We start from the raw sequence: 5,238 nt of genomic DNA on the forward strand, positions 1-5,238 counted from the left end.
CACACACACACACACACACACACACACACACACACACACACACACACACACACACACACACACACACACAGCTGCTGAACACAACCCAGCATGTGCTCATTAAAGCAACACACTCCACCCAATCTGTTGGAGATTTCAGGCCTCCAGCAGGAAGTTAATAAAACCACAACACTGCTCCAGCGTGGGAGAATTAAACTCTTTGCGGTCCGTTTGTGTGCTCAAACTTCACACGGCGGTTTGGACCTGAGCCCGGCAGAACATTCGGGCTTCGATGAGTCAAACGCTGAGGCTCTTCACATGTTGGCGGTCGCAGCAGGAACTAAGTGAACAGTCCTCAGCAGCCCCGCCGGCACCACAACGCCTTCTGCTGATCACAGGACGACACTGTGCAAAAGTCCTGATCCAAGGGCTTCTCGTGGTCCTGTAGGAGGTCCTGATCAAGGTCTTTGGATGATTTTTCACTCAGTTTCACTTCAGTTCATGATGATTTTCAGAAGGATAGTTGTTTTTATGCCAGTTAGGAAYCATCTCCATATTCTGCTAATTATTCACAGTTGGTCCTGGAGGCAACAGGTCCAGGAGAGAAACCTGGCCAGGTGTTCCCAGGCCAGAGAGGAGACATAATCCCCCAAACGAGTCCTGGGTCGTCACTGGGGCCTCCTACCAGTGCCCAGAACATGGCTAAAGGGAGGAGTTCTAATCAGATGAACCACCTCAACTGACTCCTTTCGATGCGGAGGAGCAGCGGCWCTACTTAAGCTCCTCCCCCTACCTGAGGCTGAGCCTGGTCACCTACAGAGGAAGTTCATTTCGGCTGATCTTATTGTTTCGGTTATGATCCACGCCTCACCAGCACAGGTGAGGGTTGGACCGTTAACTCCAGAGCTTTGTTTTTAGACTCAGCTCTTTCTTCACCTCGACTGACCGAAGCAACGCCCTCATTACTGAGGACGAAGCCCCAATCTGTCCATCCATCTCCCAACCATCGAAGAGGCATTCCACCATTTTCCAGTCAGGAACCACGGTCTCAGACTCAGAGGGGCTGACTCCCACCCCAGTACACCCTGAAGGTCTTGGTCTGAAGACGCCAAGAGAACCACATCATCTGCATAAAGCGAGACCCTCAGAGGACTCATTCATGTTATAAAACATCCCGAAACTCGAAGGATGAAGCACGAAACAGGCAGTTTAAAAGTGTAAGTTAAATACAGACAATTTGTTAGCGACTCTTTTGTTGAGTTGATTAAAAAATACCAAAGAAAACRGAGATTTTAGCTCCAACGCTGTTAGAAAACTGAACATGCAGCTGCAGAATGATGCTGGGTTTATTTCTATTTCTAGTAAAATGATCTCAYGAGTGATAAAAGTGCTGTGTGAAAATGACTCACAGGGTGACGGATCAGACCAGGTGAGTTTTAGTAACCACTTTTAAAAGCTTCAGTTTAAACATCATTCACGTTTTAAACTCTTCCTCTCATCATCAGATCTCTTCCTGCTCCTCTGATGAATCACGACTCATCCAGCTTCTGCAGGCTTCAGCCGTGTCACGACCTTACGCCCCCACCCCAGGAAAGCCCAGAGCCCCATGCGGTGGTGCCAGCACGCAGCCCGTGACGTCATCACAGGCGGCTCAGGCGTCACGCTGCCCGCAGTGCGCGAGGGAAGCAGAGCCAAATAAAAAGAYGAGGCATTCCCTATGAAGCCGACAGCTGAGATGAGAGGGAATCTGGGATGTGGTGGAGGGAGGGAGGAGATTTCCCCGACACACTGAAGCGTGTGCAGACATTTCCTCCTGAAATCTGCAGCATTACTGAGGTTCTGACGTGTTTATCTCGTTTCTGTGAACTCTGGTGACGAGGAGTCATCCATCTGTAAGGATGTGGATGAGAGAAAACCTCGAGCTGGTTTTTATCTTCAGTTTGTCCAGATTAGAAACTAAGAAATCCAACTTAAAATATTGTGTAGATCTGTTTAGGTGAGATGGTTCCACAGGTCTGTTTTCATCCACGTCTCTTATAATCCAGACTCCAAACAAGGGTCAGAACCAGACAAACACCAGAACTTCCAGCTCTGTCTCCTGCCAACAGAAAGAAACCAAACACCTGCCCGGGAGAAAACCTCTGAGGGGCYGAGTGGGTCTTAGTTACCTTCACAAAAATCAATCTGGAGAATTAAACTGTGAGCAGAGGAAAACCAGAGGAATCTGGATAATCTTTACCCGACATCTTCCACCAGTTAAGGGTTCTGGTTTTTACTCAGCTTCAGATAAAAAAACAGTATCCTGCACCAATGTGCCAAGTCACTATCTGAAGACTGATTCAATTATTCCTTTGCAGAAACCTCTATTTTTCACTCTTCTCTTGCAGATTTCCCAGGATTCTCATTCTGCAGCATTTCCTCTGACGATGGCCTCGACACTGACTCCAGCTCATTAAACTGGTTTTTGTCTTAAATCTGGTTTTGAATCGTCTGGATTTATGGGGGTCAGGTTCTCTAACAGACGAGGACCTGACCGGCAGGAAGAGACCTCAATGAAAGGAATCCTAATCTGCACAACAATAACACTCGTTGACCCGACGATCGTGGACAGAAGACGTCTTAAATAATTCACTAACATCACACGGCGTTAATAAAATCCCCGAGCATCGCCAAGACTGAATTATTTAAGAGCTCCACTTGTCAGAGTGGGAAAAAAATGAAAGTCAAAATTGAAATGGAGCACAGAAATGTATTCATGACAATCCTTGTACGAACAAAAGACCTCCTTTGGTCAAAAATTATTTTTCTTTCTGTGGAAAAAAAGGAGCAAAAATCAACACAAGCAGGATTTATGTGGAGGCGCACAAAGTTATTATTTACTTTACAAACCAGTAACCTTTCATCCTTAATTGTTTTAATGTTTTCAACATCCTTAAAATCCTTCAAAACATTTCTAAATCTTTACAGAACCTTTCACATTTTGTTCTGGTTCTGCTCTTATAWGCTTTCTTGTGCAAACTGTAGCTTTTTTCTGCTATTTCAGCTAAAATTCTGCTTCTTTTCGCTATTTTCTACTTTTTGTTTATTTTGCTTCTTACAGATGCTTTCTGCYATATTAAGCTAWTTGCTGCAATTTTAGCTAATGTTCAGCTGTTATTAGCTAAAGTTARCTTTTTTAAGCTAAATACATGTTTTTGTAACTGTTACAACTTATTTCTGCTAAGTTCAGTAAACTTGTACTGCTTATACTTCTTTATGCTAATTAAAAAAATTCCAGCTATTTTTTAGCTGCTTTACTGAAACTTTCGACAGTTTTAGATATTTTGCAACAAAYTGTCATCTTTTTGAASTTTTATGCTTTTTTCTGCTAWTTTCCAATTTTCTACAACACTTTCACAATCTGGGTGCTAATTTCAACTTGTGGCTGCTACGTTTAGCTTTTTTCATGTTAATTTTAGCTTTTTTGTTTTGATATTTTAGCTATAGAGCCGCTTATTTTTTGCAATTCTTCTGCTTTTTTCTACGTTTTGTGCTTTTTTCTGCTAATTTAATTTATGCTTTTTAAAGATGTTTTCAGTGATATTCAGCTATTTTAGCTTTTAGCTGTTTACTGCTCTTTCAACTGTTTTTGCTCCTTTTTAATGTTTTTCTACAAAGTTAGGCTTCTTTTTGCTTCCTTCAGTTTTCCAAATTGAACACTCGCATTACAACTTTTACTATTAAATATTTTCAGCTCAATTTCAGCAGCTTTTAGCTTAAGTTTTCAGCAAGAAGCATTCACACTAGCATTTTCACAGGAAATGCATTTTTCTCTAGTTTCTTTGATTCTTTGTGTTTGGTTCCATAAACTTCACTAAAYAACATGAATAATTTATGTCTCATCAGGTTAGAACAGTTTTAACACAAACCCTGAGCTGAATATTCAAGAACATTAAGAGAAGAAGAATAAAAGAGTTTTACAGCAGATTTGTCTCATCTATGAAGAGTTGGATCTTTAGAAACTWAAACGTTGTTTTTAAGTCTAAAGAGTTTTAGGTGAAACAAACAGGAAACTGGTGACTTTTTAATCTGTTCCTCTCAGTTCATCCTTATTCATCTCGTCTCCTCCTCCTCTTCCTCACTCTGTCCTCTCTGTCCAAACGATGTTACAGCAAAGCAACGAGTATTTAGCTCCAAGTTTGAAAGATTTCACTGCACCGCTGTAACACTTTGAAAAGAGGTTTCTCAAACTTAACCTTGAAGAACTGCTCGACCTCTTTCTTTTCTTTCTTTTTGCTTTGAATTAAGGAAAAAGCTCCAGATAAAGAGAAGAGAAACGAAGCGAGGCTGCCTCCAGGCTAATTGTCTCGTTCCACTCAAACTTCCAAGTCGTGTCCCCTCCACCTCCTCGCCGCTTCTCAGGTCCTGGATTTATCGAGTTCCAAGAGCCCCCGACGTTAACGAGGCGCCGGGTGGAGCGGGACTTGCTGTGCCCCGCCCCCACTTCACGGATCGGGGGGACAGAGACAGAGGACGGYCTTGTAATCCTTTCAGCTCTGACAGGAATGAAACGAGGGAGGGGACGGATGTAAACGAGAAGGACAGAAGATCCTGTTGAAATGTTATGGCTCTGGATTTAATTAGACGGACTGTCGGTGCAGAGAGGTGCAGTCTTCATGCCCCCCCGGCCCCCCGAGCTGCAGTTTATGGTTTGTTGGTCTGTCACCACTCCAACCCTCTCAATTAGTGTCACCTCCACCTTCGCATGCTGTTTGTCTTCTGCCTACACTCTCTAATTGTTTCTGATGCTTCTGTCCTCTCCTGTTTTTACACAGACACGTCTTCCTTTAGTTTATCAGTTGTTTATTGTTGTTTACATTTCAAGYGACAGGCGCTGCGTTCTAATGTAGCAGCAGGAGTAACTCAGGAAGTTACTCCTGCTGAGTAGCTCACTGAAGCTGGCAGAACTGGAGTTTTACTACACGTGTATTTAAAGTGTAAACTTGTTGAGGACAGTATCAGCAGTGACCATTACTACAAACATCCTGCATATGAGGACTGAAACTGACATCATTAGAAACAAAAGCAGAAATATATAAATAGATCATTAAATAAATACACTTAAAATGCACCAATTAAATTAAAAAAGGAGAACTTTACCTCATGTTTTATCACTTATTTGACCATCATATTTATTTTTCCTGCTTAGTTCCAATAAATTATATATTTTAGAATATAATTTACATTTTACTGTTTTTAAAAATTCTTTTTCTCTTAACC

The 5,238-nt window shown here is 42.2% G+C and overlaps 1 protein-coding gene across 1 annotated transcript in view; it reads right to left on the minus strand.

Moving 5' to 3' along the window:
- LOC106526906 (regulatory-associated protein of mTOR-like) overlaps window positions 1-5,238 on the minus strand; it is a gene marked incomplete at its 3' end in the record, with an annotated part of 120,198 nt that overhangs the window by 1,799 nt on the left and 113,161 nt on the right.

Source organism: Austrofundulus limnaeus, unplaced genomic scaffold (assembly GCF_001266775.1).
Source record: "Austrofundulus limnaeus strain Quisiro unplaced genomic scaffold, Austrofundulus_limnaeus-1.0 Scaffold300, whole genome shotgun sequence".
NCBI classification, from domain to species: Eukaryota; Metazoa; Chordata; class Actinopteri; order Cyprinodontiformes; family Rivulidae; genus Austrofundulus; species Austrofundulus limnaeus.